A 26529-nucleotide genomic window follows, 5' to 3' on the forward strand; every position below is an offset into this window, starting at 1 on the left:
CTTTTCTGTGCCCTCTTGATCAGGCAAAGCTACAGCTCTTCTCTTTTATTCTACTCAGAATTTTTCTGATTGAGCTATTAATTTACCTGAAATCAGATGAATGTTCTCACTTCAGTTTTGGTTTCCAGGGTGCTATACTTCCTTAGGTTGCTTACATTTTAAGAGAAAGTAGCAGAAATAGGGCAATACCTAAGCTGACGCAGTGAGTTTTTATTGGTAAAATTTTAGGCAGTATGGTATATAGATGGTGAGAGAAGTCTCAGTTGCCCAACATAAGTATCTGTTTACTCTGGGTGAAATTAGCCCACTAGTATGGCTTTGCCAAAATACTTTAAAAATAAATATAAACTGGGGCGCCTGGGTGGCGCAGTCGGTTAAGCGTCCGACTTCAGCCAGGTCACGATCTCGCGGTCCGTGAGTTCGAGCCCCGCGTCGGGCTCTGGGCTGATGGCTCGGAGCCTGGAGCCTGTTTCCAATTCTGTGTCTCCCTCTCTCTCTGCCCCTCCCCCGTTCATGCTCTGTCTCTCTCTGTCCCAAAAATAAATAAATAATAAAAAAAAAATAAAAAAATAAAAATAAATATAAACTAATGTGAAGAAAAATTACAAATGCAAATTCAATTACAAATACAAAAAGAACAAATACAAAATGGAAGTGACTTATGAACCCAGATATGGCAAGGTCAGTAGTGAGGATTAGAAAAATGTACTCAGTGAAAGGTTTGTGAAATTTAATAAAATGTGGTTTGTTTATTTGTGTATTTATTTATTTCAAGATTATTTACTTATTTCTTTTTAAGTAATCTCCACACCCAAAGTAGGGCTCGAACTCATGACCCAGAGGTCAAGGGTTGCACACTCCTCCAACTGAGCCAGCGAGGCTTCCCATGAAATGCGGTTTAGAATAAACTTATAATATGATGAAAGGTAAAATTATATAACAGAAATGTAGAGGTGAATATCGAGTGGACAGAGAAGGACTTGAGCTGAAGTATGGATGTAGAAGGGATAAAAGTTAAGACTTCTCTGACAAACAACCAAGAATTGAATCAATTTTTCAGATATTTTAGGCAAAACAACCTCTCTTGCATTTTCAACCAATCTATACATGACAAAGCAACAAGGCAGATAAGGTCAAGTAAGAGACACAGACAAATGCATTAAAAACTACATTCGGCTTTCAATATGACGTCGGGAAAGACATGATTGATTGACTGAAGTATTGAAGTGTGAGAATGCAACAGCTTTGAAAGGGGTTAAGAAATTAGATGGTTTAATTCTAAAAATGTGCATAATACCCCATTTGTGTAATCAACTGATCACACACAATATATTTTTGCAACACATAAAACTTCTGAAAGCTTACCCAAAAGAATTATTATGGTTACTTCTCAGGGGAAGATATGGAAGTGTGCACGGGGCATAAATAAGCAAAACTTTACAAACATTCTGCATACTTGTATACTGTCCGAATGAATTACTTTGAGGGTATATTATTAGATAGAAAAAAGCTTAATAATTTTAAAGGCAATATTTAATAAAAGCTTACGGAGCGATAAAGGAAGTCTTGATACTACTTCAAATTATACTTAAAAATCACAGATAGCAGGGCGCCTGGGTGGCTCAGTTGGTTAAGCGTCTGACTTCGGCTCAGGTCATGATCTTGCGGTCCGTGAGTTCGAGCCCCGTGTCGGGCTCTGTGCTGACAGCTCAGAGCCTGGAGCCTGTTTCAGATTCTGTGTCCCCCTCTCTCTCTGACCCTCATTCATGCTCTATCTCTCTCTGTCTCAAAAATAAATAAACGTTAAAAAAAAATTTTTTTTTTTTTTTTTTTTTTTTTAAATCACAAATAGCAGGGTACCAGACTGGCTCAATCAGAAGAGAATATGACTCTTCATCTCAGGGTCATGAGTTTGAGCCCCACATTGTGTAGAGGTGACTGAAACAAATAAAAACAATAAACTTAACAAAATCGTGAATAGTATTTCCCTTAGTAGTTATATAAATTTCAGTATCAAATTTGGATTTTATCTTTTAATCAAGTACAATATACACAATGTCAAATGGACAAGTGCTAGCAATTCTCTGAATGGTACACAAATTCAACCCATTTTCATTTCTTCAATGACTTTAAATCAAGGTGCTAAAAAGGCATTAGTCCTTTTGTTCATGAATTTTAATGAGTAAGCAAAATTAAACAAAGAACACTATGTAAGGGTTCCTCTTATTAATAACAGCATACAAATACTACAATTCCATTCATCGGTATTTACGGAGCGTCTATAATAGGCTCTGTGCTAGGCCCTGTGGGATGCAGAGCCACCCTCCACCCTGGAAGAGCTCACAGTGTGGTGACAGAGATCACTGAGAGCATGTGATTAATTACAATAGAGTATGATGTGTGCAAAAGAATGTGCACAAGATACAAACATAGCACAGAATAAGAAAGGATTATAAACTCAGCAGGCTAAGGAGGTCTCATAGAGGAGGGATGTGAAGGACAAATAGATTACTAGTTAAACAAAAGGAGGAAAGGGAGGGCATTGGAGGCATGAAACATCTTGGTGTTCTCACGTGCAGTTTGTTACTGTTGGAGCTTAGGGTGGGAGGAGTGGAGCGGCAGGAAGGAGATGAGACAGAAAAGGTGGTCAAGCTGGAATGCGATGAGTCTTGTGTACCAGGCCAGGAAAATTGGTCCATGAGGGCAGGAGTGTGTCTGTCTCGTTCACTGCTGACATCCCGAGCACTGTGCCTGACGCACAAGTAGATCCTCGATACATGTGTATTGAACCATTAAATGAGACCGAGTTGGGGAGAAAACCAAAGAACACGTAGCTTTAGACACCAAGGTCAAGGCCAGGGAGCTTTGAGAAGGGGGATACCGGTGGACGCAGTAAAGGCAGGGGTTTTATACTCCACAACACAGGCATCTTTGTGAGTATAAAAGGCACTATTTTGTTTTTTTTTTTTTTTTTTTTTTAATTTTTTTTTTTTTCAACGTTTTTTATTTATTTTTGGGACAGAGAGAGACAGAGCATGAACGGGGGAGGGGCAGAGAGAGAGGGAGACACAGAATCGGAAACAGGCTCCAGGCTCCGAGCCATCAGCCCAGAGCCTGACGCGGGGCTCGAACTCACGGACCGCGAGATCGTGACCTGGCTGAAGTCGGACGCTTAACCGACTGCGCCACCCAGGCGCCCCAGGCACTATTTTGTTAAATGCGAACACATAAAACATTCCACAACTTTCATAACCTGTTTTTCTGTCCCTCAATTTTTACTATACCCAGATCCTCAGCAGATGAAAGTATGCTCGCAGTTGGCTAGTGTCCACCATCAGATGGTACAAGTCTGAAGACAAGCCTGAGCTGGGGGCTGGAGTTGGCGGGGTGGTGGGGAATGGGGGGTGGAACCACCGCATTGAAAAGGTGCCCCCTCCCCATTCTGACTCCTTTTTTGCCATTTTGTTCATGATCTCGGTACGGCTGTAAACGTAATGGATGCACTGGTTCTTCTTTCACACTGCTTCTACCTCTACTGTCATGGAAGGTTGCCACTGGGGGACAATGCTTTTTAGAAGGGGTCCTATGCTCTTGCCCCCTCCTTGCCCAAGGCTCTGGTGCTTGTACGTCTCTCAGCCTGGGGGAGGCTTTGATTAGGGGTCAGAAACCATTTCCATGGAGTGCTGAGAGGAGAATATGATTGCAGTAAGTCAAGGATGAGGAATGATTGTGATCCCAGAGATTGTGGCTCTGCAGCACGTTTTTGGTCTTAGAACAAAATATAGTCTCTTTAGAAAGACAAAAAATATCAGGAAAAAAAATTTACCTTGGCTCTGTACAATATTCCAGTATGATGACAATTAGAAAAAATATACTGCATGCCCTTTTTTACGTTCTACCTATCATGCTCACGTCACCCTTTTCCTTTGCTTATTACTGGAATGTTCTTCCTGTCCTCCCTGCTTATGAAATGTCTCTTGCTACCAAACGTTCCTTCCTCCACTTTTGGGAATATTTCACCAAATACCTTTGGAGAAGACTCCTCCCCTATTGTTTGTCACTGGTTTTAGTGGGATAGACTCTATTCAGAGCTCTAGAGGTAGGCCCAGATTGGTTTAAAGCAATCATTATATCCCTTTGTCCGAATCACCATAATTAGTTTAAGGATTGACACCCCCCCCCCACCCCCATCACCTAATCAGAGCTGACAAAATGCTAGTATTCATTTACTAGGGATTCTGGGAAGGAGGTACTTCCTTGCTTTCTCTCAGCTCTACTGGAAAAGACTATCTTCTGGAGGGATGTGATATGAAGTTATGAGGTCTAGAGCTGAGGCACATGTTTTTCTGCCAGGAGGGAAACCAGGTAAAGAACAAACTCAACATCATCCCTCATTCCCTTTACCACAGACTTGGGTACTTTAGTACTAAATCATAGCATTAGATAATGGGCATAATTATTTATCAATATTATAATAAGATAATACCAAATATTGTCATTAGAGTTCATGGCTAGATTTAAAGATTTCAAAGATTTAAATTCTAGAAATGCCAGTGTCTAGGTGTATGATGTAAGAAACATTTCTTTTTCTTTTTTTTTTAAGTTTTGTAAACTTAAAAAACTTTTTTTTTTAAGTTTTAACGTTTTATTTATTTTTGAGACAGGGAGAGACAGAGCATGAACGGGGAGGGTCAGAGAGAGAGGGAGACACAGAATCTGAAATAGGCTCCAGGCTCTGAGCGGTCAGCACAGAGCCCGATGGGGGCTCAAACTCACGGACCGCGAGATCATGACCTGAGCCAAAGTCAGACGCTTAACTGACTGAGCCACCCAGGTGCCCCATGCAACATTTCTTAAATTTCCCTTGCCTCTGATTCTTCATCTATGAAAGGGGAATAATAAAATATAATATAATATTAGTGGTAGAAATTTTTCACTTCCAGAAAAGCAGTGGACAAAGCTGATGCTGCAAATCCACCACAAACAGTAAGAAATACAGGATAATATACAATAACAGCAGTAAAGCCTAATGCATATTTGAGTTTAGAAGAAAAAGAAGTTCTTGTGTGTCATGACTGAAGAGTGAAGAGTTTGTAAGTTGATGTCTTATTAGCTCTGGAGAAGAATATTACCTGTGAGTAATAGCTAGGTATATTGGTCAAGGTTCTGCAGGGAAACAGACCCAATAGGATATATACAGATATCCATATAAGAAGAGATTTATTAGAGGCACCTGGGTGGCTCAGATGGTTAAGCATCTGACTTCGGTTCAGGTCATGATCTCATGCTTCATGAGTTCGAGCCCCACATCAGGCTGTCTGCTGTCTGCAGCAGAGCCCATTTCTTCGGATCCTCTGTCCCCCTCTCTCTCTGTCCCTCCCCAATTCCGACTCTCTCTCAAAAATAAATAAAACATTAAAAAAAGAGAGATTTATTATACGTATTGGCTCATGTAATTACGGAGACTAAGAAGAAACACAGTCTGCCATCTGCAAACCGGTGAACCAGACAAGTGGGTGGTGTAATTCAGTCTGAGTCTAAAGGCCTAAGAACCAGTAGCACTGATGTCTGAGGGCAGAAAAAGATAGATATCCCAGCTTAAGGGCAGAGAGTCAATTTGCCTCCCTCCATCTTTTTCTTGTATCCAGGCCCTTAATGTATTGAATGCTGCCCACCTGCATTGCTGAAGGCAATCTTTACTCAGTCTACCAATCCAAATCCTAATCTCTTCTGGAAAACACCCTCCCACACAACCAGAAATAATGTTTTACTAGCTATCCGGGCATCCCTTAGCCCAGTCAAGTTGACATAAAAAATTAAACATCCTACTGAGGTTTTGATTTTAATACCCACATAGGGAAAGAAAATGAACCCTTAGGTCTATGGGAAGTAGAGAGTTAAAACAGATTTCTAAATAAAGCTGGGATGTTTTCTGCTAAAAAAGATATGCTCCTTAGCATAGTGAGATAACAAGAAAACTGTCTCTACCTGGGCCACAGTTAAAAAAAAAAAAAAGGAAAGAAAATCTATTCTCAGAAATTAGGATTCTCAGCCTATATCTCCTGGGGACTTAAACTTGGAGTTTATATGATCTTCATAGTATAGGAATGGCTTAAATTGACAAATTAACACAAAAATGGTGCTAAGTTATTGATTCCTCTGGGTGCCTGACGTGGGGGATTAGTCCCACATCCTAGTTATCACAGTGAAAGATCTAGTAATGACGAGCTCACAAACCAGTATACAGCACCCAAGGAAATACTCTAGCATGAGTAAGAATAACACACAGAAAGACTAGCAACCCCAAGAAATGGATGTAATTGAACAATCTGAAAAGGACTGCAAAGTAAGCATATTTGAGTATTACATACATAAAAGAAAGAATTTTATATCACCAGAAAGGAAAGCAAATACAAGATTGTGACATAAAGTACTGCAGTTGCTTTGGAAAACAACCTAGCAATTTCTCAGAGGGTTAAACATAGAATAACCACATGACCTTGCAATTCCTCTCTTAGTTATACACTCGAGAGATAGGAAACCACATGTCCATACAAAAACCCGTACACAAATGTTCATGGCACCATTTTCCTAATGACAAAAATGTGGAAAGAATCCAGATGTCCATCAACGGATGAAGTGATATATTAAATGTGGTATATCCAAACAATGGAAATGGAATATTACTTGGTAATGAAAAGAAATGACTTACTGATACATGTGGCTATTAACATCAATGGGTCTTGAAAGTAGGCTAAGAAGTTAATGACATAGCTATATGTTGTCTGATTCCATTTATATAAAAAGTTCAGCATAGGCAAATATAGAGACAAAAAGTAGATTAGTGGTTGTCTCAGGCTCACAGGGCTGGGAGGATTTGAGGAATAATGGGTAAAGGGGTAAGTTTCCTCTGGGAATAATGAGAATGCTCTAAAATTAATTATGCTGATGGATACACAATTCTGTAAGTAGTTTAAAAGCCGTTAAACTGGGGGCGCCTCGGTGGCTCAGTCAGTTAGGCGTCCGACTTCGGCCCGGGTCATGATCTCATGGTCCGTGAGTTCAAGCCCCACGTCGGGCTCTGTGCTGACAGCTCAGAGCCTGGAGCCTGCTTCCGATTCTGTGTCTCCCTCTCTCTCTGCCCCTCCCCTGCTCATGCTCTGTCTCTGTCTGTCTCAAAAATAAATAAACATTAAAAAAATTTTAAAAAAATTAAAAAAAAATAAATTAAAAAAAAAAAGCCCTTAAACTGGACACTTTATTTTATATTCTTTTATTTTTAAAATTTAAATGTCTATTTATATGAGAGAGAAAGAGGTAGAGCATGAGCAGGAGAGGGTCAGAGAGAGGGAGAGACACAGAATCCAAAGCAGGCTTCAGGCTCTGAGCTGTCAGCACAGAGCACGACATGGGGCTCAAACTCATGGACCGTGAGATCACGACCTGAGCCAAACTCAGACGCTCAACTGACTGAGCCACCCAGGTGCCCCTGAATTGGACACTTTAAATGGGTGAATTCTATAATATGTGATTTATATCTCAATAAAGCTGCTTAAAAAATTATACTATCTCAATAAAACCTTAGAAAAATAAGATACTCCAAGAAAGGAATAGGAAGATTTGAAAATTAACCAAATAAAACTTTAAGAGGTGAAAAATATAATCATAAAATTGAAAACTCAGTAAGCAAGTTAAAGAGAAAAGTAGGCATGAATGAAGGGAGAATTGGTGAACTAGAAGATAGATAAGGATATTAATAGGAAACAACAAAAAAAGACAAAGAAAGAAATATGTGAGAGATTAAGATCCTACATTTATATAATAAAAGTTCCAGAGAAAATAGAGATAATGGAGGAGAGACAATATTTGAAGTGATAATGACTGAGAATTTTCCCAAATTGATGAAGGACTCAGATCATCAGATTGGATAAGTGCACTAAGTCCTATGTAGGATAAATAAAAATAAATTTCTGCCTGAGATTTTTAAAAAAATGTTTATTTATTTTGAGAGAGAGAGAGAGAGAGAGAGCACAAGCAGGGGAGGGGCAGAGAGAGAGGAAAAGAGAGAATCCCAAGCAAGCTCTGTGCTGTGAGTGTGGAGCCTGATGTGGGGCTCAATCCACAAAACTTCAGATCATGACCTGAGCTGAAACAGAGTCAGATGCTTAACAAATTGAGACACCTGGGTGCCCCAGGGAGGGATGTTTAAACTTATTCCATCTTCTTTGGAATAATTATCATAAAGCTGGACAGACAATGTTACTAGTTAATCAATGAAAAGTAAGTGAAAGAATGTTGATTATCCTAATAAGCATAAACAATGTATTTGTTGCTCTATCACATATAAACTATGGAATTAAAAAAAATGATTACAGGGGTGCCTGGATGACTCAGTCAGTTAAGCGTCTGACTCTTAATTTTGTCTCAGGTCATGATCTCAGGTTATGATCTCACAGTTGTAAGATCCAGCCCCTTGTTGGGCTCAGCACAGACAATGAGCCTGCTTATGACTCTCTCTCTCTCTCTCTCTCTCTCTCTCTCTCTCTGTCTCTCTCTCTCTCTGCCCTTCCCCTGCTCAATCCCATGCATGCTCACTTTCTCTCTTTCAAAATAAATAAATAAACTTGAAAAAAAAAAAGATTACAGGGGCGCCTGAGTGACTCAGTCAGCTAAGCATCCAACTCTTCGTCTTAGCTCAGGTCATGATCTCAAGGTTTGTGGGATCAAGCTCTGAGTCAGGCTCTGCACTGACAGTGTGGAGCCTGCTTAAGATTCTCTCTCTCTCTCTCTCTCTCTCTCTCTCTCTCTCTCCCCCACCCCCTCTGCCTTTTCCCTGCTTGTGTTCTCTTTCTTTCTCAAAATAAATAAGTGGACTTAAAAAAAAATTACAGTTAGTTTCATTTGTATTAGTGTTATTTTGGTTCAGGAATTTTATTTTAAAAATTTATTTTATTTTATTTCATGGAATGCTTCATGGATTTTTCTCTCATCCTTGTGCAGGGGCCATGCTAATCTCCATATTGTTCCAATTTTGGTATATGTGCTGTTAATGCTAGTGCTTGGTTCAGGAATTTCAAAATGGGTTTAGAATAAGCTCTTTCATTCTAAACCTAATATTTTTTTTTACCTCCAATACAGTTTGAGTTAGTTTCCTGTCACTTGAAACCAAAGAGTTCTAAATAATATACTTACCTCCCATAAAGATAGAGCAGCATAAAATAAAACAGAGATAAGATAGGTTCATTAAAATAAAGATTAAGTGAATACGAATCATGTAATAAAGAGGGAGGTATAATGGTCTCACCAGAAATTTTAGGCTAAGGATAACTGCTGTAGTTGAGAACAAAACTTACCTTGACTTTCTTAGCAACCAAGGGAAAAAGGAACCTCAATAAATTACTTTGTTCTCACTGTCAAATAAAAAAGCCTATTTCTGCATCAAGATAATGGAATATTATTCAACCATTAGAAAGAAGGAAATCTCAGAGTGCATGGGTGGCTCAATCGGTTAAGCATCTGACTCTCGATTTTGGCTCAGGTCATGATGTTGCAGTTTGTGGGATCGAGACCTGCATTGATTGGGCTCTGCACTGACAGTGTGGAGTCTGCTTGGGATTCTGTGTCTCCCTCTCTCTCTCCCCCTCCCTAGCTCTCTCTCTCTCTCTCTCTCTCTCAAAATAAATAAATAAACATTAAAGAGAGAGAGAGAGAGAGAGAGAGAGAAAGAGGGGGTGCCTGGGTGGCTCAGTTGGTTAAGCATTCGACTTCAGCTCAGGTCATGATCTCAAGGTTTGTGAATTCCAGCCCCGCATCAGTGTCTCTGCTGTCAGCACACTTCAATTCAGATCCTCAGTCTCCCTCTCTCTCTCTGCCCCTGCCCCGCTTACATGTGTGCTCTCCATCTCTCTCTCAAAAATAAATAAACATTTAAAAACAATTTTTTTAGAGAAAGAAAGCTTGCCATTTACAACAACATGGATGGAACTTGAGGGCATTATGCTAAGTGAAATAAGTCAGACAGAGAAAGGCCAATATTGTGCGTTATCACTTATACGTGGAATCTAAAAAAAGCCAAATTCATGGAAACGGAGTATGATTTATAGATCATCAAATATTGGGAGCCAAGGACCCTCTATCTGATGACCAGGATTAACTGAATTTGTCAAGGGAGAGGAAGTGAGTCTGTGGTGCTGATCTTATGGGGTAATCGGGGTTCCCTTTCCACAATTCTATCAACAGCAGGGGGCTCAGCACAGACGTAGGTACAATATTAGCTGTCCTGGCTGAGTGAACAAGTTACTGAAGCAACCTGAAGAACTTGCTCATAAATTCACAGGAAACTTCTAGAAAGAACTGGAAAGAGTACAAAGGGAGTGAGCAATCCTACAATAATGGTGGCTGCCAGAGTCAGAGAAAGGGTGTTTATTAATGTTAATGTGATCAAAATGTAACCCCCTTGCTAGTAAGATCTGAGACACAGGATTACATGTAATGTACCAAGGGGTATGCTTCCAAGAACTAAAAGAAATATTGTGGTAACTACATAAAAGACTAGAAATGATGATTTCAAATATAACATCCTACCCTTCACAAACAGAATGGGCACCATTGGCTCTGCAGAAAGGTTACTCCGTTTTCAACTCATTGCTTCCTGGCCAATTTCAGAATTTTTCCTTGATCAAATTGGTTTGTATCTCAGGCACGTTGCTGAGCTAAAACTATTTGTTTGTGTTTTTTGCTTCCTTTCTCTGTGAAAGCCACATTCTCTCTATCTCTAGTCTATATCTCTCTATCTCCACTTCTATCTTTATCTCTACCTACATGTATTTCTCTCCAGGGGAAATTTTGAATTTGTTTGAGGAAGACAGTATATAGCACAGCTGTGCTCTTGACCTCTTATGAAGAGAAGGTGACCATAGGAGTAAATCAGTTATGAGAGTGGGCAAGAGGGCTAACAATGACTATGAATGAGGAAGAGTCAGACCAACCCGCTCCTCTCTGGTGGTGTGGTTCAGGTAAGCCAGGGTGATGGACAGATTCATAGCTTTTTAAATAACTTTGCCTCGAATTTGCTTCCAACTGGAGAAAAATTACAAGTGGTCATCCTTGGCCTTGTCTCGTTTCATGTTTCTGTTAGTGACTTGGATGGCAACATGGAAAGCATGGTTGTCGTAATTATTAACGTCACAAAGCCGGTAAAGGTTTTTTGGTGAAAGACTCAATGTCTAGAAAGGCCCAGGTAGGCTGGAATGTGAGTATAAAACTTACAAATAGGATGTAATAAAATTAGTCAAGCAATTAACATTAATCAAAGTCAAGTAAGATGAAATCAATTGCATTCCTAATGTATGCTAACTTGACAAGTTTCATGGAAGGAAAAAATGATTCAATGGGATGAGGAGGCAGCTAAGGAAATCAGCACAATATTAACCTGTAATGACACAGCGTTTTGTCCAAATGGAAGCAGGAAACCACTCTGTGGTTGTGTTCTGACGATGGGGGAAATGTAAACAGAATCTGGATACTCATCTTTTGGAGAGGTTGAACAAGTAGGCCAACAGTGGTGGCAGGAGAAAGGGAAGGAGAGAGATCTGGAAGCCATGTGATGAGATAAGAATTCAGCATGTCTGAGATGATTATCCAGGAAAAGGGAAACTTTAGGGAGCATGTGACAGGGATGGTCAATTCATTGGAAGGGAAGTCATGTGGAAGGCAACTGTTGTTATTCTGTCTGCCTCCAGAGGGCAGAAACAGGACCGTTGGGGGAAAGTGGCAAGGAGACAGGTGTCAGAAGACTTGGTATAGATTTGGCGTTGCTGATAAAAGGCATTCTCCGCAAGAAACGTTTCCCTCTTCCTGGTGGCATTCGGGCTGAGCTGGGTGCTTAGCTGTCACAGACATGGAAACAGATTCTGATCGGGGAGGAAGAGCACCTCAAAAACCTTTAGCTCCCTGTCAACCCTGTGGTTTTATGAGCCCTGGCACTCATTCAGCTTCTACCTGAATAGTTTCTGATGACTATGGAATGGATATTCTTGTTTGAAGTGACTTTACAAAATATATATATAAAATATAAAATATATATTTATATAAAATATTATATATATATACATATGGTGAAGCTATAACATTGTTCTAGAAAAGTGGTTTGACTGAGGCTGAAGTATTGCTCTTAATTTTTTTTTTTTTTAACATTTATTGATTTTTGAGACAGAGAGAGACAGAGCATGAATGGGGGAGGGGCAGAGAGAGAGACACACACAGAATCGGAAGCAGGCTCCAGGCTCTGAGCCCTTCAGGCCAGAGCCCGACGCGGGGCTCGAACTCATGGACCGCGAGATCGTGACCTGAGCTGAAGTCGGACGCTTAACCGACTGAGCCACCCAGGCACCCCTGAAGTATTGCTCTTAGATTGTGTTATTGACTGAGCTGGCTGTCGTTTACTCTAGTTAGTACTCCAGTAAATTCGGAGTAATCCAAACAGGATTAATTGGCTTTTTCTCAATGTTCATATTGAAACTGGTATCAGATCTGGCTCAGGACATCAGAACAAGAAGTAAAGGCAAAGAGTTAATGCCCTCTATCTAAGGTCAAGATTGGGTTTCAAGATTAGAGGGCAAGACTGCGCCTGCCTGGGAGAATCTAGCAAAGGAAGGATATTGAGACAGGAACCTAACTAGGTCTTCTAGATACTGTGTATTCCTGGTTGTAGTGATCTCTGAGAAAGAAGTTTAAATTTCAACAGTCTAGACTTAGAGAAGGTGTTCAGAGGTTTCATGGTTTAAGATTTTTTTTCAATGCTAGTTTTAAAACTCATGCTTTCTTACATGTTAAAGTTGCATTTCTTTTGTTATAACGTATTTGAAATCAGGAAGTATCACTTTGTTTTTTTTTTGTTGTTTTTTTTTTTTTTTTAGTGCGACGCAGCCTATATTGCATGGACAATATAAAGGCTTGGGGTGCCTGGGTGGCTCAGTCAGTTAAGTGTCAGACACTTGATCTAAGTGCTTGAGTTCAAGTCCCACAATGGACTCTGTGCTGAGTGTGAAGCCCACACACACACACACACACACACACACACAGAAAGGCTTACAAGTCTGTATATTTTCATACAGACCTTATCTTCCAGGCATCTTCATTTGGATGTTAATTTTTGTAGTTGAGCAAATTCTAAAATGCTTTTGGAGCAAAGTTATGATTACAGTTCCATAATTTAGGACCTAGAGAGGCAAGTGACTTGGGTTGTCAACACCATATGGGAAGACTCGTTGCCTTGTAGTCAGGCCCTCCTTCCCATCTGCAGACCATCTCTCTGGCCTAAGTCTGTATCATCTCCCATCTAGGGTAGGTTCAGGGCATGCCTTTCTGGCAAGAGCCTTCTGCATCCTGCTGCCAGAATAGTCAGCTTTGAAACCTACTTCAATCACTCCATGACTCTATAACCTCACTGTATTCAATTTGAACCCTTCAACGTACAGTTGAGAGCCCTTCTGACATTTTAAAAAATGTTTATTTATTTGTTTTGAGAGAGAGAGGGAGAGAGAGAGAATCCCAAGCAGGTTCCTCACCATCAGCATGACCTGAGCTGAAATCAAGGGTCAGATGCTCAACTGACTGAACCACCCAGGTGCCCCTGAGAGCCCTTTTGAAGGTCCATCTTTTTCCTTGAAGTTTCCAATTCCTGTTCTATTCATTCATTCATTCATTCATTCAAAGAGAAACCAATATTTATTTATTGAGTATTGGCTGCTCAAGGCTTTTAATTCTTACAACTTTAACAGAAGGCAAATCACCACTTAACAAATAAATATTTATTTAAATGTTTAACAGAGGACTCAGAGAACTTTAAGAACTTGCCCATCATCATTGGCTTTTGTGTGATTATAATTTCCATGCCCTTTGCCTACCCCATACTTCCTCTCATTCTGCAAACATTTCTTGTGGTTTCTTTCTGTGCCGAAACTGGTATGAGGTGCTGGGATAAGAAGATGAATGAAGCACTGAGATCATGTATATGAACATACAGTTACAACTGTATTCTATATATTGATTCTTCTTAATTAGAACGAAGTTAGTCTAGTGGAAGAAACAGGCAGAAATAATTGAAATCAGGAGAGAAACAGGAGTGTGCGAGGAGAAATAGGATTCAAGCATTTGCTGAACTTAGGACCAAAAAAGGATACACACACACAAACCAAAACCAAAAACCAGAATACTGAGAAATAGCTCCTTTCTTTTTGTAATTTACGATTCAATTTTGGGGATGTGTGTGATAATAGCGAATCTAGGCAAACGTGGCCCTCCGTCCTTATTGGCTTCTTTCAGCCACATGTCTCCAAAGGGGCTCTTGAAGCCATCTTTGTAAAAACATGGTTCTAATCCTAGGTGATAGTCTGCCTGGGAAGGAAAAAAAAGAAAAAGAAAGAAAGAAAGAAAGAAAGAAAGAAAGAAAGAACAGACAGAAAGAAAGAAAGACGGAAAGAAAGAAAGAAAGAAAGAAAGAAAGAAAGAAAGAAAGAAAGAAAGAAAGAAAGAAAAGAAAAAACGCAGTGCCCCCCACCGCCCCTCCAGCTCTGGTCTCAGCTTTTCCAGCTTCCCCCAGAGCCAGGTCTTGCAGTGCCGCTGAACTCTCATGACTTGGAAGCACACCTCTGTCCTTGTGCACGTGCTGTCACTTGTTTGGAGCATACCTCTTCCTCATCACTGTCCTAAGATCATGCAGACGTCTGTCTTTGAGCTCCTGCTAAAATCACTGCCTGCCTCCCCACAGTCTGATAGCTCTTGTCCCCATAAACTCTGTAATTCTTTTTAGTTCTTCTCACATTGCTCTGAATCTAGTGCTTATGTCCTCCACTTGATTGGGTCTTGTTCATTTGAAGAAACTTTTTTTTAAGTTTATGTATTTATTTTTGAGAGAGACAGAGAGTAGGGGAGGGGCAGAGAAAGAGGGAGAGAGAGATTTTCAGGCAGGCTCCGTGCTGTCCGCAGAGAGCCCGATGTGGGGTTTGAACCCACAAACACTGAGCCAAAACCAAGAGTCAGATGCTTAACTGACTGAGCCACCCAAGCACCCCAGGTCTTAATCATTTTTGTATCCCCGGCATCAACCTAGCATTGTGCCTTGAATAAAGACCCCTGATACATGTTTGTTGAATAAATTAATCGTAAAGTATGTGGAAGAATTGAAATGAGTAGATAAATTGGCAAACTTCAAAGGGCAGAAGGTTAAATTCACATGTGGAAGGAAAGACTTGGCAAAAGGAAGTAAAAGTAGGCAAGAGAAATTGAGAAGACTGGGGTTAGTTGCTTGCCCTGAAATTTCAGTTCTTTGCCAGGTTCAAGAAAACTCATTAACATGAAATCTGGACACATCTTTCTTTTCTTCTCCTTCTGCTCCCCTCTTCTCCTCCTTCTTCATAGGCAATTGTGATAATATCCCATCTCTACATGTCTGAGCTAAGCTCTGAGTGCTATAACAGCTTTTTAAAACATTTTTCATTGCAGTATTCTTTTATGTTTTTCTGGCTTTAATACAGTACTATGTACAATAACTTTATCTGATAGTTGATGCTGAATGCCATTATTTAGAATACCTGGGAAGCTGAGGAGAGAGGGCAGGGAAAACTGCCTCTTCCCTCCTGGATAATTTGAGGGGTGGGATGGGATGCAATCTGTTAACCACTTTGAGCCTCTACAAGAGGAATACGTTACATTTACTTAATATAAACTCAACAGTTATCTAAGGGGTCCCATTATGCACTCAGCTATGTTTGACAGGACAGAAATACAGATATGAATACGGATCAGTGCCCTTGTGAGCGCATATGAGTACTGAAAGGGGGAAACAGACATTTTAACTTTGGTATAATAAAATCTGTTCATGCTATGTTGGTTGTGTGAACAAGTGCTGTGGGAAATAGACAAGGGAGTGACAAAATAGCTCACAAGGTTGTGGGGATTTAAAAAAAGTTAATAGATGTGTAAATGAAAAAGCGTCATAGAGTCTTTGCTTATTACTCAGCAAACACTGCATTTATATTGCTGTTTGGTGATCTGTTGCAGAACGCCAGCCCTCGAGTTTTAGGAGCTGCTCGTTCCCCAAAGCCTCCGACTTTAGTCTGGCTGAATCAAAGAGTGTCTCGTCAGTTGCGCAGGCCTGGGGCGCACGGGAGGCTCCCACAGTCCTGCGGAGCTGAGATTGTGGTGGCGGTTTTACTCTGCAGTTTACGGCAGTGGGCGGGCCCCAAATCCCCATGTGGTCCCGACATCATTGACATGGCGGAATCCCCCATCAAACCCTCCTGGTAGTTATTTGAGCGGCGGCGGCGGCCGGAGGAGGAGGAGAGCGGCGGCGGCGGCGGCGGCGGCGGCGGCGGCGGCGGCGGCGGCGGCGGGAGCGGCGAAGGGGCAGCGGGGATCCTCGAGACTACCGGCTGGGAAGGCGTGGGCGACCCGGTGTGTGGCGCGCCCGGAGCCCCGCTTTTCAGCCCGAGGGAAGGTAAGGCGTGCACGATCGGCAGACTGGAGGCACCGGGACCCCGCACCTCGGCAGCCGGGTCCCGCGCGCTGGAAAGCCCCGGCCGGACGCGGAGTCCGCGGGAGTGCGATCCTGTCCCGGAGCGCTCCGGGCGCGCCGGGCTTCCCGGGGAAAACTTGGCGCCAGAGTGCTAGGGCGCCCCGCGCTCGCCTGGGCACCCCGGGAACACGGGGCCCGGGAGGGGGCTGGTCTCCACTTTGGGGCCGCATCTTGCTGGGCTCTGGCCCCCCCTCCCGTCGCCCCAGCTTGCCTGGGTTTGGAGGAGGGAAAGAAGCGGGTAGATTCTTCTTGATGAAAAAAAATCTGGGCAGTGGCTCCCGGGCTCTCCCTCCCCCCCTCGCCCTCCCCATCCTTCCCAGCAGATTCTGTCCGAGGAATCTGCTCCCCCTCCCGGAATCTCCGCGGCAGGAACGCTGCCCGGGAGGGGGAGGGCGGGCGGAGAGGCCGAGGAATCTTCGACGTGTCACTTTCTGAGGCTGTAGATTTCCATATGGTGGAGGGAGGAGGGCGGGCGTGCGAAGTGGGGCTGGAAGTTGGGGCCGCCTCTCCGCGCCGGGCGGGGGCGGGCCGGGACCTCAGACCCTGGGATGCTCGCGGGGAGGGTCCGGGCCCGCAGCCCCGGGAGCCGAGCCGGCCCCCTGCCCCCGGCCGGGCCTCTCCAGGACACTCCCCGCCTCGCCGCTGGCCACCTCCGTGCGCGCCACGTCCTCCCTCCCCGTCCTGCCCCCCGGGCTCCCCCCGGGCTGGGGGCGGTAACCGGCGGCCACGGCCGCACTCGGCGAGCCTAGCGGCTGGAAGATCGGGCGGGGGAACGGGGCGCGGCGGGAAGGAGCGGGCGACCCGGTGTGTGGGCCAGCGTAGCTCCGGTCAGTCGGTCACCCCGAGGGGCGCCCCGGCCGGGGGTGGGGCGGGCGGCGGAATCCGCGCCCGGAGGCGGCCGGGAGGGGCCGCGCGGACCGTGTGGTGCCCGCGGCGGGGCGGGGGCCGGCCAGCGTGGGAAGGGCCTGTCACCCTGGGAGGAAAGTGGGGCCTCGGGCTGTGCCAGCGAACTTTCCCAGAGGTCCAGGTCCGGGCGCTCCGTGGGAGCCCGAGCACGGGGCCCAGTGTCCCGGGAGACTGGGCTGGGCCGCCTGGAGGCGCCGTTGGCGGAGAGGCTTCCAGGAGTGCGCGATTGGAGTTGGAGCTTTTCGAATCTCAACTCCCACCCTGCCATCCCAGACGAAGGGAATCAGTGGCATATTATCCAGACAGTGCCGTTTTGCGACTTCCTTAAAAGTTACAACTTTTTATTTTCTCTTCTGCCTAGCATTTCCTTGGAACAAAATTTGGAATTGGGCCGCTATGAGCCGACGCTGGGGCCCCCAATCCGCACGTTTATCTCTCCATCCCCGTAGGTTTCTAGTCTCCCTCCCCCTCTTACACTCAGGCTTAATCATATTTTGGAACGGGCGAGGTCTTTTGTTGGGTGGGCACCCTTTGATTGCTTGTCCGTTTATTTTTTTAATGTGCAGCTAATTTGATTTGAATTTCCGCCAGTTTCCAGGCCCTGCTAGGGAAAAACTAAGGGAGAGGAATAAGCCACTTTTTTTTTTTTTTTTTAAAGCGTGGAGAGAGGTGGGGCATTGGGAAAGGGGAGGCACTGTGGTTGTGGGCAAAGAGTCAGAGGGAGCAGACAGACCCGGAAGAAAAGGAATCTGCTCTGGAATAACATTTTTTTTTTTTTTTTTTTTTTTGAGGCTACAGGCCTTGGGCAAAAATGCACCGCTCTGTTCTGATTTCTACTGCCTGAGTTGCTTTTCCACTCTCAGGCTAAAACTGTGACTCTGGGGACCTGGACAGGACGGGGAAAGAGGTCCAGAACCCAAGGCAGCCAGTGGCCCTGGTTTTGTGCTTTTTTGGGGGGGGGGGGCTTGGTTCCCCCTCATTGGAGGCAGGCTTTGTGGACCCAGCGTTCATTCAGTTTCCTGGTTCCCAGGGAACAGCTGTTAATGAGAGTAAAGTCTTTGGGCATGTTTCTGGCCCTGCAAAGGGGACCTCACCCATGAAGGTGTAATTCTCACTTTGTTTAGAGGGTCACCCACAAATGGCTAAGAATGAGGCATAGCTGGTTTAAAAAAAATCATTAAAAAGTTGTGTTTAAACTCGTATGTGCTTTTAAAGTGTTTTGGTTTAAATACTAAGAAAGAAACATGTATCTGTAAAGATCATGTTCGTTTAAAAGAGATGTTAAAAGTGCAAGATATCATCATGGAATAGGGGTTGTAGTTTCTAATTACAGTATATACAGTTCCAGAAAGATATTCCCGTAACCTTTTAGGACAGACTTTGGGGGTTTTGGGAAGAATGCTTGGGATTGGTTAGGAAGCTCTAGGAGTCTAGGTAGTAATTTATTCAGTAAGTGATGGCTCTCCTTAACACTTAATTTACTATGGAAGGATTTGATAGTGTCCTTAGAAGTTAACCAAAAGAACTTCTCAAACATTACAGTTTAGGAAGACAAGGCCCAGGACGGTTGCCATCCTTGGCGGAAGTCTAGTGTAGAATCATATTAATAACTACTCTTTCTTGAATATCTAATGTGTACTAAGGCCTGTGTACTGTGGTTTTAAATACATTATCTCATTAAAGTTCTAATAATAATCTTTACATTTAGGCGATGTTATGAGCATTTTATACACAAGGGTGTTGAAGTTCTCAGAAATGAAACTGACTTGTGTAAGATCACATTGCTACCAACAGCAGGGTTTTCTTTAATGATGGAAATAGCTCTATGGCTGTGTTGTCCAGCATGGCAGCCACCAGGCACGTTAGCTTTTGTGCTTTTGAAATGTGGCTACTGCAATCGAGGAACTGTGTTTTACATTTTACTTCTTAAAAAAATTGTATTTACTTTTAGTTATTTTAAACTGCTACTTGTGGCTAGTGGTTACCATATTGGAGATCACAGTGTAGAACTTTTCTGATTCCCAGATACATTCACATTTAACTCGATCATCCTGCTTTTTAGATCTAGTTCAGTGTTCTCTTTTACCACCAGAAGATGCTTAGAGTCAACCTTCTAGTAGAATTTAAATGCTGAGTTAGCGATAGCTCAGTATTGCTTTTATACCTGGAGTGGATAAAATAAGCACATTAAAAAAAAATGCTTACATAGCATCATTAAAACTGATGGACAAAACTGTAAATGACATTTTCTTGTTTGCTTGAAATAATTGTTTATAGGAATTGCTGAAAAGGCAGACCTTTTTGGTTATTTTAGTGTAATACAGGAGTGTAAATAGGCAATATGAAAAGTCACCGATGGGGAGTTAAAAAAAAAAATGACCCGCTTAACAGCCATGTTTGCCAGTTCAGTGGGTGATTCTTTTCATATGACTGCATAAGTGTCAGGTAAATAATACAGTGAAACCAGCGTTCGCTTTTCCTTATGTAGGTGGACATGTAATCTGAAGAATTAAAATCATTGCTTTACTGTCAAAGAATAAAATTCAGATATAAAACACTAGATTCATCTATGAATTGGGAAGAATATATTTAAGATGAAAATAAACCTCCAGAAACACTTGGTGGCAAATGGTCAAGTGGTTTTTTGATTAGTGAGTTTCATTTATTTCTGTTGCTCTTTAGAATTCTTTTAACAGAAGGAATTTCAACAACTTTCTTGATTTTGTATGAAATCGTGAACATTCCAACTCATGTTAAATAATAAGCCTTCATCTGGATTCTGTACATAAATGTCCAGTAGTCGAATACTTTTGTGTGTGGGAGGCATACTACTTGCAGGGAAAGACAAATGGTAAAGTCATCTCTTTTTGTTAGGATTTTTAAAGAAGTAACTTCCAGGTTCAGTATAGATATATCTGAATCTGTTGTACCTTTCGTAGTTACCGTATTTCCCAGGATTGGTTGCAGTTCATTATCCTGACGCTAGAGCATTACATGATCCTGAAAGACCTATACTTCTAAATCAGCTCTAAGTTGATCTGTATCATGTTAGTGTTCTGTGAATTGCATGGCCTCCAAGCTCTTTCAAACTTGTAAATTCAGTCACAGGTAAGTCATTAGTTACTGACACTGTTGAGAGAGCTGAAACACCCTTTTCATACCCATTTCTGACCCTTGGGAGCCCAGTTATTTTCAAGGAACCAGGATAAAGACCACGTTATAAATAGGATTACAGTGTTCTCGTGAGTATGACCAATATAGGAAACACCGTTTAACTCATGATGCATGGTTCCGTTTGTTGAATGTCAAGTCACTAATACAAATGGGAGACTTACTAAAACCTTGAAAGATAAAAGATGTTGAAAGATTGGCAAATAATGGGCAAAGATTAGAAATCTTAAAAGTCTAGTGAGGGCTGCTTCAGAGCATCAGTTTGAAATCAGAACATCTACGCTGCCAAAGACTTGCTTTACTTTTTAGCTGTGTGTTTTGATAAACTTCTGAACCTCTCTCAGTTTAGGTGTCCCGATTTTATTATGAAGAGAAAACATCTCATCTGTGTCATACCCCCCCCCCCCCAAATAGTTGTCCCAAGGGATTGATGAGTCAGTGTATTGAAAAGTATTTGGGGAAATAGTATGCAAACTCCATAGTTTGTTATATATCAAAGTTTAAAACTGAGCTGTTCCTATTCTATTAATTTGCACATTTTTAGGGACGTCCACATTGCATGTGGACAGTTTGAAAAATGATTTATTTTCCCCTTTCTGATGAGTAAATAAAGCTTAAAGCTTTAGATTGCTGTGTTCATTTTCTCCCTACCCTAGTAGAATAGTTGATTTGTGACCTCTCAAAAATTGTACTGTACATAAGTCATCCCAGCTCCATGTTTTGGGGAAGTTTTTCCTTAGATGTAGCCTATAGCTGGCTAGCATTGCTGACGTGGCATGCCAGTTTGCATGGTTCAGGGTTTTTCTTAAGAGGCAGGGAAAAGAGTGCAATCTTTTAGAGGAACTTCCAATACTGAATGATAGAGGCACAGGGCTTTAGTCATTGTATAGTATCTTAGTAAGCCTATTATTTGAGCTTTCCGTAATTACCGCTGAGAATGGGGGCGGGGGGGGGAGGGTGGTGGGGAGGAGAATATTTTCAGTGTAGAGGGATTTTTGCAATTTACCTGCATTTCCATTTTAGAACTTACAATTGCCTTTTCTTCATGTTAATGAGGTTAATCCATTAAATGAGTTTTTTGTGGTAAGGCATGTTCAAGCAAACCTTAATTCTCATCCTTGCAGCTGTGGGGAATGCATTTAAGTGCTTGAGGAGAAGCGTCGTTCTATAGTTGACCCTGAATGCCTTTGAAAATAGGAAACTACTCATAAGCGTGTATACACATATATCCTTTTTTGCCTTAGACTATACAGTATGGTATGGTGTTACGTGTTTCAGCGAGGCAGAAAATACTTGAATCCTTGTGGTGAGACAGAGGCAGGTCTGTGTAGGGGTGAAGAACAGGCTCACGATTGATGGTCCTTGGGCACTTTGCAGGGTAGAGCTAAGGAGAGGCTAGCCCCTGGTCACAAGCTTAGCGGCGGGGGGGTGGGGTGGGGGGTGGTGGTGGTGGTGGTGGTGGTGTTTTTGGTTCAGGTTTATGGGCAAGGATCGGTCCTTGTTGACCAGAAATATGAAGGATTGGGGTGGAGATAGGGAGACAGGAAGTTTTTAAGCCACCAAATGAAAATCGGGTAAGATAGACATGGTGTTTAGCCTTCCACAGGTGGGGTATTTCTCATTTTGACAGTAGATCGGTCCTTGAATCTTTTTTGTCTCGGGTTGAGCTGTGCAGGTTTAGCATTCCGTTACTCCTGGACTGTAATTTGCAATGCCCTTGGCTGATGAGATGCCCTTGGCAATACTCCCTGTTGGTTCAGGGATTGGCTCCTAATGTTTTGTTTCTTTGATATCATGACAACTGCTTGTCAGTTTTAAACAACTGGAGGGAGAAGATTTTAGTGAGATTGAGCTGAAGTTAGCATTATTTGAAGATTCTAGTAAGTAAGCATCAGTGTTTTTAAATATTCCTATTATATGGTTATGCTTGATTTTAAAATTTAATTTTCTTTCATCACTTGTTTGTTGACTCAGAAGGCATGTATTGAGTTCTAGACTAGATTCTTTGTTAATGTAATATTCTACTCTCTTCTGACTTGTTTGGGACAAATGCAAAGCATTTTTTACTAACTTACAAGAGAAGGGGTATTTTGCTCATATTTTTGGAATGTTGTGTAGAGAACCGTGTCTGCCACCAAACTCCTAGGGCAGGATGGTGGCAACTTCAGTTCTTTAATCCTTTCTGAAATTTGAGAAGTGTTAAAATTGGAGTGCTTACAGGCTATGTTTAAAACTAAATTTATATCCGAGCTTAAGTCTTCTGATACATCCCCGTTTTGACTCGGGAAGATGAAGATTTTTATAAAGGCAACCAATCAGAAAAATTTACCTAAACTAAGTTGGTTTAATACTAACTCATAGTCTTCAATTGTGAAAAGCTTTCTGTTGAAATAATTGTCTAGAAAATTGTCTTTATGTATGAGCAAATGTCTTATGTTTGAGAAGTAATTGAAGATTCCAAAATCTTCAGGAAATATCCCAGGAAATAGCTTGATTTAATTTACTTTTACAGGACTCAGATTCTCCACAACATGTGAAAGGGATCTCTATTAAAAATAACTCCATTGTTCTTGATGTAACTAATTAGGAATTTGCAAGTATCCAGGCGGGTCTAAGATAAAGTTTGGTTTCCTATTCTATATGAAAAGGTTTTACTGTAACAGAATTTTAAGTAGATCTTCAGAGGGACTATTTACCAAATTAGGAGAACAAACTACTTTTAAGCACTTTGGAAAAATCAGTTTACTTAAAAGCAGTGCAAAACTGCATTAAGGGTTGAAGCTAGTACTCCTGCTGGACTTTGACAGAGATGCAGGAGCCCTTTAACATTGTTGACTTACTCAATGCCATCCCCTTCTAGGAACAGTTTACCAGCAAAAGTTAGAAATGTATTTCTGGATGCAGAGTAAATCACAACAATAAGTAAATATCTATCTCACCCTGCCCCCACCAATAGACTCCAACTATGCCTCTTCATTGGGTTTTGGAGTTTTTCTGTTGACATTTGCTTTGCTACTTGTTAATTTCTTTACCACCTGTAAGCACTTGATGGCAGATTGGTGAGAGCAGGTGTTAAAGGTTTAAGAACATCATTATTGCATTTAGTTGCCGATCTCTCCTGCCTCTGCTGTTGGGGCCGACTTGGGGAAAATCATGCAAGTAGTATTTAAATGAACTCATCACACACCCTTCTCCTTTGCTTTTACTAAAGCAAGACCTTCCTGGACAGTTTCATTGCGGGTGCTGAATGAACTGACCGGTAAGAAGAGTAAATTTCTTTAAAAATATCTCCGTATATTTACATCCATTTATTCAGACAATGAAATTTTTTAGTATGTGACTTTTTAGGGGTCAGATTGACCTGTTTTTACGTTGCAAATTGTATGTGTGGGATGCTGAAGATATTTTTAGGATATTATGCTTCCTTTTATATTAACAAAATTTTTGTTATGATACATTCTGTATCTTCCATTGTTTAAATTGTTTAGGAGGAAAATACTAAGTCTTTGGATATTTCTTTTGTGGTTTTTCTTGTCTCAGGAAAAATCATTCCGATTTAGAGTTATAGAAATAAACATTCTGAATTAGCGAATCAGAAAATACTTAAACATACATTGAATCAGAACCCTAGTGTATTGCTGTTGAGAACGTAAAAGGTAGAGTTTTGTGGTTTCTTAAAAAATTAAGTACAGAATTACCTAGCAGTTCTTTTCTTAGGTATGTACCCCAAATAATTGAAGGCAGTGACTCAAACAGATACTTGCACACCAGTGTTTATGGTAGCAGTGTTTACAATGTCTGAAAGGTGGAAACAACCCAGTGTCCATGCACAGATGAATGGATAAACAAAGTGTGGTAGATACATACAATGGAATATTATTCAACCATAACAAAATATTGGAATTCCTATACATTGTATAGCATGGATGAAACTTGAAAACATCATGCTAAGTGAAATAAGCCAGACACAAAAGGACAAATACTGTGTATTTCCAAGTACCTAGAATAGGTAAATTCATAGTCACAGAGTAGAACAGAGATTACTAGGACTGTCGGGAGGGGGACTAGGAGTTATTGTTTAATGGGTATAGAGTTTCTGTTTGAAATGATGAAAAAGTTTTAGAAGCGAATCATGGTCATGGTTGTACAACACTGTGAATGTGCTAAGCGCCGCTGAATTGTATGCTGAAAAGTGCTCAAAATGTTCGATGTTTTGTTTTGTGTATTTTACTACAATAAAAAAAAAATATCGAAGGAGATTTATTCCATACCGTCTCAGTTTGTCTCGCTTTGCTCCCCCTTGGTCTACCTCCATGCTGGTATGCAGTGTTTTTGTTTTGTTTTTTTTCCTTTTCTTCCTCCTATTGCATTCTAAAGGGAGATTCCCCTAGGCCATTTTTAGAGTTCGGAGAGTCCTTATTTGATGAACTGACTTGAATTTAAGAAGCTATTTAAAAAGTAGTAGATCTCTGGAAGGGAAAACAAAAAGACATTTTAATATTAAGATGAATCAAGTAGTTTATTAACATCCGCAGACTATGGAGAGGCACATAAAGGTAGTCTATCCCGAATTTCACTGTGAGTCATCCAAAAACCAGGGGTGTACAATTAGACCTGTCATATTTTTTATTCCATTTGGTCATCTTCAGTACTCTAGGAAGAAGTTTGATTTCCACTTAGAGAAACGGCCTAAGTCATCTCAGTACTCAGGTTGGAAGTGTTTAGGTGCTAACATTCTTCAGTTCCTTAGATTAAACCCTGTTGGAAGGGACAGAGTGAAAGAAAAGCATGTAGTATTCTGTTTTATGCATCTGAACTTGTCTCTAGCAGCTAAAAATCTTGTAGTCGTTCCTGCACCCTGAGCGTTGGCGGTTTGTTTTTTGTTTTGTTTTCCTTCTGAGATACTGGTGTTGGGCTTGGGTAGGCCACTTATAAAAAGGTGGTGGGATTTTCATTAAGTGATAAAGTACAAAGCTTAAACATCAGATGTGAAGTGCATGCTAGGAATACTGAAGATACAAAAATTCAGATGGGAAGGTTTAAGTTCATATACAAGTAAGCTCTAGGGAAGATTACATTACTTTAATTACATGCATATGTAATTAGACAAAAGTATTTATTGTCCCTGATAGTTCGTTAATTCCTGAACTCCTGGAAAAAACAGTGTAGAGTTGCAAAGGTATGGTGGAAGTGTGTGTGTGCTGTGCCCTCTCTACGGGTATACTGTATTTTCTCTGCTGTGTATTTAAATAGCATTCATACCATAGCAGGCCATTTTCGTGGCCCACTAATTGCTCTAGAGGTAACTATCATTACCAACGGATACCAAAAGGTACTGAGAGTCATGGTGTCTTTATATCTAGTGGAGAAATGAAGAATTATAACGTGTTTGCAGTGTTCCTCATTGATTGCGGCCTACTCAAAAGAAAAGAACGTCCCATTCCATTTTGCATAGCCTCATCCCATTCCAGAACCATCATTTTAGGTACTTTGTATTTTCTTTAAATTCTTCTCTCCCTTTACCTGTACTTTTTAGAACACTTGTCCTTTTCCATGCTGTCTGGTTGTCTCCTTGTCACCCTTACTTGAATGTGAGGATGATTACTGATTTAACTGAGGGTTGTTCATGGTGAGTGCATAGTAAATGTTCCTTGGATGGTTGAGTGGATGAATTCCCAGGTTGAATGTGCCATTTAAACTTGGTGCATTATCTCAGGTGCTCAGTCAGTATTTGTTCTACCGACGTGGACCTCTTTGAAGCATGGGCCATATTGTGGACATTGTTGTGTTTCCAACAGTGTTCCTGATTTTTTTCTCATAGTAGAGATATAATATTTAAACAAAACAAAGGCATGAGTCACCTTCAGTGCAAGCCT

The 26529-nt window shown here is 41.5% G+C and overlaps 1 protein-coding gene and 1 non-coding gene across 7 annotated transcripts in view; one reads left to right on the plus strand and one right to left on the minus strand.

The window, feature by feature from the left end:
• FNDC3B (fibronectin type III domain containing 3B) overlaps window positions 1–26529 on the plus strand; it is a 409427-nt gene that overhangs the window by 33127 nt on the left and 349771 nt on the right. For 2 of the 6 annotated variants that reach the window (XM_058730496.1, XM_058730501.1), the window contains exon 1: window positions 16367–16498. The exons of 2 other annotated variants lie outside the window; for them this stretch is intronic. The gene's annotated coding sequence lies outside the window, so the exon portion shown is untranslated. Of the gene's footprint in view, window positions 1–16366; window positions 16499–17064; window positions 17404–26529 lie in introns of those variants that run through there. 2 more of the 6 variants (XM_058730502.1, XM_058730497.1) reach the window with 2 other exon arrangements.
• On the minus strand, window positions 8956–9059 carry LOC131513275 (U6 spliceosomal RNA). The gene has a single exon (XR_009262502.1). It is a non-coding gene; the product is annotated as a U6 spliceosomal RNA (small nuclear RNA).

Source organism: Neofelis nebulosa, chromosome 5 (assembly GCF_028018385.1).
Source record: "Neofelis nebulosa isolate mNeoNeb1 chromosome 5, mNeoNeb1.pri, whole genome shotgun sequence".
Taxonomy (NCBI): Eukaryota; Metazoa; Chordata; class Mammalia; order Carnivora; family Felidae; genus Neofelis; species Neofelis nebulosa.